The sequence below is a fragment of the Gallinula chloropus genome (assembly GCF_964237585.1).
Source record: "Gallinula chloropus genome assembly, chromosome: 3".
NCBI lineage: Eukaryota > Metazoa > Chordata > Aves > Gruiformes > Rallidae > Gallinula > Gallinula chloropus.
The window spans coordinates 108,461,926-108,475,899 of record NC_140087.1 but is presented as its reverse complement, the minus strand read 5'-3'; positions in this window follow the sequence as shown (position 1 = coordinate 108,475,899).

The window sequence follows — 13,974 nt, the reverse complement described above, 5'->3', positions numbered from 1 at the left end:
TGAAATAAGAGCCCCCGAACGAGGCGCCGGGTGCGCTGTTACATGTGCCGGCGCCGGCGCTGGAGGCGGCCGGGCTTTTTTTTCTCAATGAAGAAATCGGGTTTTTTTTTCCGGGCAGCATGAGTCTCCGCGCTCTGACGGGAGCAGAAGCGGTTGCTTCCCGGTGCAGTCGGGTGGGAGGAGTTCTCCCGACTCCAAGCTCGCCTTAATCCATCCCAAAATTAAAACGGCGGAGGTGGGGGAGCAGAAGGAAAACGTAAACCCTTTCACCCTGCACGGAAAGCCATGAATGAGGTCGGTCTGTCCCCGCCCAGCACCACTGCGGTCTGCTAGGTTTTCTTCAACGGCTCCCCTTTTATTGTTTAAATAAGGTGAGTTTGGATGTATATTAAAGTTTGATGAGCAGCTCCCTGACCTCCTAACGAGCCTGGATTGTTGTTGTGAATCCCTTTAAAACAACAAATGCCCCCCCCCCCCCCCCCCAAATGACTACCAAAAAAGTACTACCATCACCCCCACAAAAAACACCCTCCAAACAAAAAAAACAATCAAGAAACTGAGACAAACCAGCAGTAAACAAAGGACAAGGTGAAAAGGGCTCGATCCCAGAGCTGCAACCTTTGCAGGGTGATGTCTTGGCTCCCCTTTTTCCACATCAGCAGAGGGGTGGGTCACAAGCGAGAAAAGCATTTTGGGATGAGGACCTGTGGGTTTGGATGAGGCTTGTTCCCAGGAGGTAGGGAGAAATGAACATTCTAATTATGAAATAACCCTGATACAGGAGTCATTCCTGGAGGTGCCTGCTTTGGGGTAGAGAGAAATGCCTCTGGACAGGGCTCCAAAGAGGCTGTAGGGATTCCTCTATCAGGGGCTAGTCTTGGCAGGGGAGTCTTCAGAAATGGCTGTGGTGAGGGGTAGCTCTTGTCCACAGCATTGCACCTGCCTCATCTCTTCTCCTCTGCACTGGTAGATGTACGTGCCCTGTATGTGCCCTGTACATGCAGTTATAAGGTAGTTACCATTGAAAAAGGACTGCGTGATCTTTAGTTTGGCATGGAGAAGGTGAGTGTCTGGCAACAGTGTAGATTTTGTCTGGTGAATGCCCCTTTGGCAGTGGGGAAGGACACAGACCAGTGATCTGCAAGGACCTGTAGGATGATCTGCAGACCCATCTTTATCTGCTACCTGATCTGCTAGAAAATGAGAAGGTGTTTTCCTGCCATTCCCTGGTTATTCCCATCACCTCTGAATACTCTGTAACTTTTCAATACCATTTTTAGAAATGGGATGAGCAGTGCCGGATACTGAATCATTGCAAATAAGGACAAGCCATAAAGTTATGCAATACATTCTCCAGTCTCACATCCTGTGATCCAAATCAAACATTCTTTTCTTAGTAGATGGCTTTTTACACAATTTCTCCCTTCCTTTCCCCCTGCATATTTCTCCTGACTATGACAAAGCATGAGAGACCTAGGCTCTTGCATCAACCTTTGTTCTCTAGACCAATGTTTTCTGTTTAACTTTCCTAGTTACCCAGCATCAGCTGGAGCCACAGTCCTTAGCAACTCTGGTAAAGCTACCCAGAGCCTCCGAGCCCAACAGGAGAAAGGAGTGAAAAGGAGAGAAGGGTGAAAAACCTAATTCATTCTAAGCCTCTAGTTGGAAACTCCTGATTCTGAATAGAATCCGAGGAAATGATTCAAGGTGGAGTGAGATAGACTTGACATAAATATTAGAGTTTGGAAGGAAGAGTTTATAAATTTTGGGTTCTGGATTTAATTCTGCCCTAAAAGGCATGAAAGGATACATGTAGTGGGAATTACACACTGATCTATCCATGGATAGGTATTTGATTAATTTTGTTCTTCCACTATATTTTAATAATTTTGCTTACCTTATCTAGGCCATCTTTCCCCAAACCTAACCCTTCGCAAACATTGCTTCTGCTTTCAGATAATTCTATGACTATATTGTCATTTTATTCCAATGTTAAAGGAATAAGCTCTAAATGAGCAAATCTTTATATGTCTCACAGAGACTTTAGGTGTGCATAATCCTGTGACTTTTGTTATCGATCTAGTATTTTGGCTTTGTGTGGCAAGGTTTTGGTAGCAGTGGGCTACAGGGTTGTCTTCTGTGAGATGATGCTGGAAGCTTCCTCTAGGTGTGACAGAGCCAGTATCAGCTGGCTCCAAGACAGACCTGCTGTTGGCCAGTGTCAAGCCCATCAGCAACAGTGGCAGTGTCTCTAGAATAAAAGAGTTGGGGGGGGGGGGAGGAGCTTTTGCAGCCAGAAAGGAGCAAGAAGATGTAAGAAACTCTGCAGACCCCAAAGTCAGTGAAGAAGGAGAAGGAGGTGCTCCAGATACTGCAGGAGAGATTCCCCTGCAGCCCATGGAGGATGATGGTGGAGCAGAGATTCCACCTGCAGCTCATGGATGACACCACACCAGAGCAGGCAGAGACAGATGGAGACTGTGACCCTGTGGGAAGCCCAGGCTGGAGCAGGCTCCTACCAGGACTTGTGGCCTTGTGGAGAGAGGAGCCCATACTGGAGCAGGTTTGCTGGGGGAGAACTTGTGACCCCATGGGATACCCACGCTGGAGCTATCTGGTCCTGCAGGTCTGCATGCTGTGGACGGGACCCACCCTGGAACAGTTGGTGAAGACCTGCAGCCCATGGGAAGGATTCACATTGGAGAGTTTGGTGGACAATGGTCTCCCGTGGGAGGGACCCATGCTGAAGCAGGTCAGAGTGTGAGGAGTCTTCCCCTGAGGCGGTAGGAGCAGGAGAGACAACATGTGATGAACTACTGCTGGTGGGGAGGAGGGAGGAATTGAGCCCAGGAAGAAGGTGGGAGGGGGGAGCGGGAGGGAGATGTTTTAACATTTGGTTTTATTTCTCATTACTCTGTTTTGGTAATAAATTAGATTTGGGTAATAAATTAGATTTTGCTAATTTGGGTAATAAATTAGATTTTTTTTTTCTAAGTTAAGTCGGTTTTGTTGGTGATGGTAATTGCTGAATATCTCCCTGTCCTTATCTCAACCCACGAGTGTTCCATTATGCCTTCTTTCCCCTCTGCAGCTGAGGATGGGAGTGACAGAGCAGCTTTGGTCAGCATCTGTGTCCATGCAGGATCAGCCCACCATGTCTACATCAATCAGCAGAAATTGTAGATCAGGGTCAGCATATAACATGTAAGATATGGAAAGGACTCAGGTCCTAAAAAGTCAGATCAAAGTCTGAAGTCCAAGTCAGAAATAAGGTTTTGTCTAACTGCTGCCTGTCTTGCATAGCTGTGGTGCTTAAGCATTAACCAAATGAAAAAGAAATGCTTGACACATCGTCCAGAATGTCTGGGCTAAAGGTGGTCCAAGCCTAAATGTCACGGCACTTGGAGACTCTTGTTTGAAATAAACTGTGTTGGTAGTTGCACATATTGTTTCATTATATTTTCTCATTCAATTGAATGAAAGAAATTTTCTGCACATGTAATATAAAAAAGTTACCAATCCAGTAGTACCAAAGCAACAGCCTGCTGAATGGCATACAACAAAACTAACATGACCTCCCTATCACCTTTCTGAAGATACTGAACATGTCAGAGTGCAGGTTGCCTTCTTTCCGCCAAGTGAGGTGGGGAGGATTCCTTTTAGGACTGTTTACTGACTTTTCATCTCTGGACCTCATTGTGTTGATCTACCTTGTCTGGAAACTGTCACCAAGGGAGACAATCCTAGAAGTTTCTTTATCTTTAAAACAGACTCTGCAATTACCCACTTCTTTGATCAGTGTGTCCATTACTATAGTGCTGAGTTCCCTCCCTGGTGTGGCTCATCCTGGGGGAAATGCAGCTGTGGGGGGCGGTCTCCCTGGGACCTTCTCTTCCCTTTTCATCTTCTTCAGCATCCCAGGAGAGTCTGTGGAGGAGGCTTCCATTTACATGCTATGGAAAGGATCTACCAAGCTCTCCCCTTTTCTGTATCCAAGGTTTATCTGCTGTTAAACAGCAACAATAGATGTAAAAATTGGAGTTTCCTATGTCAGGGACTAAGAAAAAAATACCAAGTGAAAAGCATGTTATAAATCTAACCTTGTGCAAAGAAAAGTATCTTTTCTGTAACTCTGACTTCCAATGTTTTATCTTTTCTCATCTGCTTTAGTGTATATGGACTCAGGGTGGACAGGAGCCAACCCTCCCCCCTCAAGCCAATAGCAGCCTTTCTTCCATTGATGTCAATGAGCCTAGATCAGAGCACAAGTCTTGTGAGTGATCAAAGACAGCTCTACATAAAAAAGACTTCCTTTTCCAGGTCAGTCTGCTCCTTGTCCCTTTACAGAAAATGTATTATCAGCATACAAACACAAGTCAGAACAAAAAGGATAATAATTTTTGAAGTAGTAAAATAAAGACCTTCATTTTATTTTTTGCTGATTTATAAAGTGCAGGGCTAACCCTACTGGGAACATTAAACAACTATTAAGTGTTGAGAACTGTCATATTGAGAAGACAGTCTTATTCCAGAAAAATTAATCCAAGTGCGTAGCTCAAAATATGCTTGCAAGTACCAGTTGTTGAGGCTGGATCCCCATGCCAACTTGGATATCTTTTCCTATTTTTTGTAATAATTTACACTAGAGCTTCAGTATGGAAGGCTAAACAAAATGATAAATCATGGGACAATAAAAGGACAATCTTTTTTTCCGTGTGTTAAAAAAGGGCAATCCAAAGACAAAGAGACAAGCATCTGTTCTTTAAAAAAGAGGTGTGAGTTTGAATTTTGAGCCTATTTTTTTATTAAATGAGCTACTGTCAAGAGGTAACTTGACAAGAAATTTACCCATTTGCATGAACTGTTTGTGGGGGGCTTACATGTGTGACCAGTATGAATACAACAAAGTATGTCAGGATAAATACCCATGTACCATATCTGTAGTCAGAATCAAGCCTTAGGCTTCATTCTTCATTCAAACAATAAAAAAAAAGGTGCTATTGAATAACTCAGTGTGAGATTTACAACTGACTACAGTGCAATAAAAAAAAAAAGCAAAACAACACTCCACCAAGTAATTTATGTACAGAAGCTGGTTAAATGAGGTAGAGAGAAGCAGGTCCAACATTTCTGCAAGCTGCCTTCATGTTATATTGTACAGAAATTGTAAAGAAAAAAACCTGCTAGCTGAAGTGCTGTGAGGTTTGTCTTCATATGTTTATTCATCTGGGACCTAAGAAATGTCTTAGTTGTCTGCAGGACAAATCTCTGCTTATAAGAGAGTGCACTGCCTAGGAGGCAAAGCAGTCCTTGGCTCAAGAATCAGTAAGCTTTGTCTCTGGTTCTGGATCCCAGAAGCAGATTTTTCTAAGTGATTGTATTATATACCCAAGTTTGAGCTGTGGCTATGACCACAGTACGTTCCCAGTCTAACTATTCCTGGTAGCTTAGAAATCTTCATCTGTATGTCAGGTGTTCTGCTGATTGGTCTCAGATAACACGAGCAAAAGCAAATTAACCTTCTAAATCACAACACTGTCCTCCAAATCAGACTGTCAAGACTGTGGGCTGTTGGTTACCCCACTCAGACCTTACACTTCTCTGTTACCGCTAGCTCTCTTTATTTGAAGATGGCACTATTCCCAGAAGCTAAAAAGCGGTTGTGTTATGTATATCCATATCAGTGTTATCCCCCATTAATGGAAATAAATCTTAAGTGGTGAAATTCTCTTCTGAATGGCCTCCTCTTTTAGCTTTATGAAATTACCTGAGGAAAACTATTCCCTCACTGGTCAGATGTAAGTGGCATGTCTTTTCCATTTTCTGCACTTTAAGTTAGGCTAGTATTGCTAAGAGAAGAAAAAGGGTGGGATTATTTCTTTTGTATCAGGCCAGGTGAGTAGAATACACTCACGGGTATAAGATCGGGAAGAGAAGTGCTATGGTTGCACATTCCAGGGAAACCCTTACATGCCAAAGGAGCTATGTAATATTAGGAGTAGTTATTTCTAGCCTTTTGGGATTGAACTCACTCAAACCAGTTGCCATTAAGATCTCTTTTCTTTTAGGGAGATATAATGTCCATTTTTCACTTTAGGAAAAAGTTACCTTGCAAAGTTATTTTCCAAACAAGAACATAACCTGAACCAGATCCCTCTTGGCAGCTTTTGCAGCCTTAGTGGTACCCATCAGTACAACACTGCTGGAGGTAATTGTGGGAAGGAAGCATGACAAATGGATGTGCTTCTAGTTGTTCTCCAAAGCCTCATTGCAGTCTTGTGTGACCAGTTCTGGGTAGCACTGAAATCTAAGTAGATTTCCAAAGCAGATCCAGGAAGAAACACCAGCCCCATCATTCACAGAGCACCTCATGATGTACACAAGAAACTCCCATTAGCTGAATTTGGATTCCATTCTTCACTTAGAAACATCTTTAATTTATTTAGTTAAAATGTATGTTGATAGAGTTTGCACAGTTGCATTCATGGGTGTTAAGGGCATAAACCATCTTATGACTATTTCTGACTCTTCAGCATGGTTTATTAATTTACATGGAATTGATTCTTGTTGAACAAGAATAGGTCTTGTGAAGGACTAGACAAAAAAGACATCCTGCTCTATCACAGCCAATAGTAAGTGGTTGTGTTAGTTCCCTATCCTTAACATAACTGAAATTATGAATCTTCAGCTTTCCATTGGATTTCCTTGGATAATTTTCTACCAGAGTGAAAACTCCCCAATTAGACAGTGTCTGTTCCACATGAAAGCACTTAGAAACCATAATCAAGTTTTCCTTAGGTTTTACTTTGATACACTAAATCTAAACAGAGTTACCCTGTGGAGTAACTCCCTTTTACAGCTTGTTTTGTTGCTGTTGTTCATATTCTTGTGGTTCATCTCTGAACTACCTCCAATTTGCAAACATCCTTCTTGAGCTGCTGACATCAGGGCTGACATTATTCCAATAGTTTTTACCAAAGCTAAATGCCCAAGTAATACAACCTCTTTAGCCCTTCGATGCTATCCTCCACACACAGAAAAAGATTGTGTTGACCCTTCTGGCAACACAATTTCAGGCAGCTCTGGGCCTTAGCTGGTTGTCTGCCAGGACCCACAGTTCATTTTTCAGTCTCAGCTTCCCAAAGAAGAACCTTTATGTGAGTAAAGCCTGAGATGTTTGTTCTTAAACAGATCCTTCACGCTGAGTTACATGTGAAACCCATGTTATTTCTTTTGCACCTCCTCAAGCAATGCTGACATGGCATTGCCACTTCCAAATTTTGTTTCATTAAAAAATATTATTAGCAATGGCACTGCTTACTCCTGCATTGCCAATGGCATTATTAATAAGCCTGAGGCTGATAAGCAGTCCCTGCAGAACCCATTCTCTGGTAGCCCTGTGTTACATTAGGCTGTCAGAACTCGTGCTTGCCAGCTTTAAGACAAGTTGGTTGGCCAGGTGTGTTCATCATATTAGCTCTGATATCTGTCAGAATCTCTTGTGATACTATATGGCAAATGTATCCAAAGTCCAAGTATACAATATTACCACAATTGCTTTTATTCACCAAATTTGTAGTCTTATAAAAATAGCACACATTAATTTGATAAGATCTTTCTTCCATTAATCTGTGTTGATTGCTGTTAATTAAATTGCACTGTTTTACTACTTTATTAATTGACTTTCTTATCAACAACTCCATCACTCTGCCTGGAATAGACGTCAAACTGACAGGCCTATAATTACCTAGTTGCCCTATTTTGTCTGCAGAAGTATTGGCAAAATATTAACTTTCTTCCAGTCCTTCCTCAGAAAGATGTTGGTTGCAGCCACTGTGCATGTCTATCTTGATTGTGAAGTTTTGAAGACCTAATTAAATGTCTCTGACTTGCTTTAAATTACTATTCACATTTTTGTCAGTTGAAATTTTATCATCCAGGCTTGCTGATACATCTCTTAATTTTCTTCTTTTAGCTTTGTGGAACAGGATCTTTTAAGTCAATAAATATAAATTATACCAGTTAGGACATTATCCTGCCTACATGTAAAACATGTAAAATGCATTTTTAAAGCACACAAAACATAAATCTGAGACATTATCATTTCCACCTAAGCAAATTCTAAATTTTGTGATTAATACTTCCCTGTCAGGATGAGATCTAATGTAGAAGTTTCCCATGCCAGATGCAGCTCTTTTTGAGTCAGGAAGTTGTTTTGTGTATTTTTTCTTGAAAATCCGAGAATGCTTTAGTACTTGCATCATGAGACATCCCTTTGCTCTCCTTTCAGATTTATCTTGCCAAGACTGAAAGTGCCATATATAGTGAAAGGCTTTTAAAAGGCTAATCGAGAAGGTCACCCTACACCCAGAGGTAGGACTGGTTAGATGAGCCAATTTTGGGTTGTTTGGAACAAAGCCTTGCTTCATGCTATACTGTGAGTGTTACCACACTGCTGGCACTGAAGACTGAAGTCTGCAAGAGCACTAAAACCAGAGAGTTTTCCCTGAGTGCTGGCCTGGGTTTCATCAGGACATATTAGCCAGGGAATGTTACTGTCTGTCATGGTTCTGGCTCAGCATTGTGCTGCTACTGCCCAGGTGTGTCCTGGCTTTGAAAAGATAAGTATCAGACCTGCCATAATCTGGAGAAAGAAAGAAAAAAAACCCAACCAAGAAAAAAGAATCAGATCACTTCATTGTCTTTCTGCATCTGTGCTCTGGCTGCAGGTAGCAGAGGCCTCTTTCAGGTCCCATGGAGCATGAAGAGTAGCAGCTCTGCAGGCACCAGCGTGTGCCTCTTTGCTTGCCAAGTGCTTCCTGTTTGGATTTCCACAAGCATTTTTTTACCCTCTATTTGCTTAAGTGATGACATCAACCAGACAAAAAGGTATATGATCTTACTTAGAAGCATGTTTTCTCATCTTTAAGCGTAGGAGTTTTGTAGGTACACTAAAAAACATAACAATGACCATACAAAGCCAGACCTGTGGTCCATGTGACACAGCATTGTCTCTCTGACCCAGGACAACAGCAACTGCCTGTGGGAGAAGGCAAGGACAGCGCAAGCACGTAATGACACACCCTCACAGCAATCTCTCAGGCCCCTCTCCCAGTGATCTGCAGCCCATTTGCTCGCTGAACCAGCAGCTGTGCCTTTCTATTTGATATCCATCAGCGGATTTTTCTTTGGTGAATTCTGATTTGCTTTCTAGCCCTTATGTGCTCTTAGCAACCGCAGCATCCTGTGGCCAGGCATTCCATAACTTAATTGTATATATGAAAAAGTAACTCTTTGTTTGAACTTGTGTCATTCAAGCCTCCTAATTTCATTTGAAACCCCCTCCTTACTGTGTTAGAGGAGACATCAAACAATAATTCTGTACTTAGTTTCTCCCTGCCATTCATGATTTTATAGACCCGGTATTATATCCCATCTCTTTTCCCAGATGAAGAATCTCAATCTATTTAATAATTCCTTTTATAAAAGATCTCATTTCACTGTTCCTTTTCTGGTTCTGGTATACCCTCTGGGATGGGAAACCAGAATCCCACTCAATATTCAGGATACAGCAGCAGTATGGATTTATAGTGACATGCTGTTGGCTTCTGGTTTGTTCTGTATTTCTTTCTAATAGTTGTTGATACTGACTTACTTTTCTGACCACTAATAATTGCTATGCTGACTGTGACAGTCCGTATGGGGCTGTACTATGGCTGTATTCATCACTCCAAGATTTCTGTGTCCCCTCAGTGACTAGGACTAGATCAGAGCCCATTACTGGATCATTCAGTTAAGGTTATTTTTCCCCCCTTGTGAACTGCTTTGCATTTATCAACACTGGATTTCATCTGCCATTTTATTACCCAGTCATTCAGTAGCATAAGGCCCCTCTGCAGGTCCTCAGAGTCAGCTTTCATTTTTATTACCCCACATGAGCAAACATTGCAGACATATTACTTGCTCCCATTTCCTGATCATTTTGACCGTAGCCCACAGGACAATATATGTACTAGGTGTTTGGAATTGGGAGCAGCTGGCACTGCAGGATAATGCCAGAGCCAACCTCTAAGGCAACATATGGATGCAGTCCATGAAAAGGGGTCAGACTGGAAACAGAGACCTCAGCTTCCCTACAAGATTTTTGAGCTTCAGAGACAGCCTCAGCTCCTTTTGTTCTTGAAAATGAAGTATGGTGCTGAGGCACCAAAGTTGAAATCAGTTGGCTTGGATTCTGCCAGTAGCTAGCAGTGGCCCTCCTGAAGGACAAGTTAAATCCTAGGTGAGCTAAAAGAAAGTTTTCTGTTGTTTTCCATCAACCATAGGAGAAAATTCTCCATTCTTAAGCATCTGATTTAAATATCTCCAATGAAATGAGATCAATGCAGACTTTGATTTGTAGGCTTTTTTTTTTTTTTGGTGAATCATAAACTGTGCAGTTTTACAAGCATAGGGAAAGCAGAGTTATATGGTATCACCTAGGCTGGAACACTGGCTATTTGAAGCATGTTATAGCTGATCTATAATTCACATGCTTATTTTGACAGGCTGGCTCTTGTTAGTTTTCAATGGGTGTGGGAGGAAATAGCAGTGCATAAAACTTGCACATTACTAATACCATTGCCATATAAAACAAATATTTGAATAGGAAGTTTCAGAAATGATTCAGTGCTCTAGCTACAGAATATCCTACAGGAATTTTTTATAGTAACAGAACTAATGAAAAGCAAATCCTATTTCTGCACCATGGGCATAGGGTGGTCCCAGTGCACCAGAGCCAGTGTGATACTCTGTCTCAGGGACAGAAAAAGCAGCCTCTACAGATTGCTGGCCCTCTGGGTGACTGAAGCTTGCTTTGAAAGGCCTCCTTGAGCTGAGAGGTTGCTATATGCTTTTTAAGTGACTGCAGCAGATCGTGTGTGGGTGCAGCAGACAGGGGCTAAAAGTCCTGAGCTGCAATACAGAAGCAATTGAAAAGTCACTCTGTTGTTGCTGCTCTACCAACTGCAAAGGAAAACTCTCTTCCCACCCCTACAGACTGTTCTAACCACATCCTTTGAAGGTACTGAGCTTATTTCACTCACTTAGCCCACAGTTTTCTCAACATTAAGTCATAAATTGAAAGCTACAGGGTGAGGAGATAATTGTTACGTCAGTAACAACATTTCATTCAGATACTGTCATAAGTGGAGGATTTCTAGGTGCTGAAAAAGTGATATGGCCACCAAAGAAGCCAAAATATCATTGTAAAAATAACCACCTTCACACCACAGTGCTTTTTTTTGGGGAATAATTTGCAGAAAGCTTGGTATCAGTTCTCTTTCATATCTGCAATATGGCTGTTCCATCATGCAAGGGAGTATAGTTTGGATCAGCCTGCAATTTGGAGCAGGTACTGTGTCTTCTTGTGTCTTGTGCCTACAATATCACAAAATGCCTTTGAGTTTTCTCAGTGTGTGTCTCAGTTCTCTATTGAAAAATGGGGTGAAAGCTCTTCATTAACTCCTGGAGGCCCATGGTTGTTTCAGGTGAAACAGTAAAAGGGGATGTATGAATTTGTGAAGCTGAGACAAATTTGGGACATTCTTGACATCACTTTGACAAACCCTACTAGGCACAGCAACACAACATTTTCTGGGAACTTCAACAGCTGGCCAAGGAAATGCATGGGGTTTTTTAATTTTCAGTAACTTTAAAAATGTTGATGGGTGTATAACAGGGTTTCGACAGTGGAAAATCCACCTCAGACTGGAGAATCCTTTTTATCTTTTTGACATAGGAAGGGCCATGTCTCATATCTCTGCTTTGTTCCTAGAATCATTTTTAGATTGAAATGTAGTATACTACTTTTTTTTGCTTGCATCTATTTTAATGATATCATATATATGATACCGCAACAGGTGGGGTTATTTATACACATGGAAAAAGATGTTAGATCTGTAAGTTGTTCAAGATCTTAAAATAGCTTGTGTACAACAGGAATCCTTTCTGTTAACCTTAGAAAAGGGTGGAGGTGTGGGGAGGAAATGAACATAAAGTCATTTAATTTCTGTCTCACAAGGCATGAATGATTAACTGTTGTCATCTAATTTTTTGATGTGGGTCCACAGCCTGCTACTTACGGGCATTTCACATTATTTATTTTCTGGGATTCCTCAGCTAAGATGGGCAGAGGAATATTGAAGAGAGAAATTTTCAAAGTGCAATGGACCTGAGAACTGTATTTTTTTTTCATTTTTTGATATGTGGAAACCAATGGAAATGATCCTAAGACTAAAGGAAAGAGCTGTCCATTAAACTCAGAAGCTTGTAACATCCTGAAGCCGTGGGTGATGCAACAGTTCACAAGACTGACTGCATAGCCAAGTGTAATTCTGATCCCTGTACTTTGCCAGGCTGTGACAGTGGCAGATTTCCAGAATAACCCAATTTCAGAACTGTGGAGCCTCCAAATATGATCTTCTGTCAGTCACAGAGATTTCAGCTCCAGGAAAGGAAAGATTGATCTGGCAGATTATAATCACTTCTGTACGAGACAGTGAAAGAAGTGATCTTTCCTATAGCAGGATGCCAGCAACTCTGGGACTAGTCATCACCCTGAACTGAGCTGGGAAGTGGCGGTGACTTAGCTCAAGTATCACTATGTCTCATCCTGCTATTGTGATGCAAACCACTGTTTTTTCAATAGGTGCTACAGTGGCAACTCCCAACCTGTGCTGAAACAAAATGCTTCAGAGTTTCCAGAACTTTCTGGGCTTTCAGAGAAACAAAGAGTGAAGACGACATTCACACCTGATATTTGGGCTCTTGTTGCAGGATAGGCCAGTCATCCCTGGACCAGTTCCAGGGAATGCTTTGCTCTCCCCGTCCCATTGCCGGGTAACAGCCCAAGCACTATGTTGCAGCAATCAAGGCTTTGGCTCACAAAGCCATGGGCAGGGGGCAAGTTTATAACTGAGAGGTACAGCAGCATCTTGAAGCTCCTGTAGTGTTTCCATCTTGCACAGGATCCAGCGCCAGCATGCAGAGATAGAGTTGTTTGGCCGAAAGCTGGTCACAAATTGTCACGGAAAGTTCTTCAGTACAAGGTGGAGGACCCAGCACCAGGATAGCTGCATGAAATCAAGCCTGATGAAAGGACTGGCTGTAATAAACAACTAGACCTGAATACATTAGCTCCAAAACAACTAAAAGGCCATGTTCTTTAGGTAGAATTGCCTTTGTAACTTTTTTCTAATTTGATTAATCAACTCAATTCCTTTCCTTTCTAACCCTAGAAAATCATATCAGGGAATATTATTCTGTGATTCTATGAATATACTTGTGTCTGTGACAAACCTGGATCTCTTGGGTGGTTTTGATAATGGGATACTTGGTTAGACATGAGCTTTATTTTTGGTGAATTTTATGGCTCCTGCCAACACCTTAAGATTATTACCATTTCTCATAAGGGCTCGAAACCTTAAGGGAAAACTAAAAAGACAGCAAGTTCTTTCAAGAGAATAAAGTTGATGCTGTGGGCAATTGGAATGAGCTACATCAGCTTTCAGAGATTAAACAGGAGAAACTGCAAAGAAGATTTACCAGTCGAAACTCTGTGTCATTAAAGATCACTTCTTCTGCCATCAAAATAAAATGAACTTAAAAAATGAAGCTGTATGTGTGTTTGCTTAGGAGTAGGAACAAACAACTATTCCTCCACCTACCGCTCAGCTGCTGCTTTATATAATGAATGACTACTCATTTTTAACATTTTTGTTGTCTTATCTAAATGAAAAAATGAAAAGACAATATTAATTCATAGAAACAGCTGCCCATCTTGATACCTGTAATTATCCGTTATAACAATATTATGGGCAAAACTGTAGTAGTTTGGCATTCAGTAGCTCCTTATTACAGTTGCAAGCAGTTAGTTGACTGACTGTTTTTATGGTTGACTGACTGTGTTAGTCAAGAGGAACGTTGTTTTTTGTT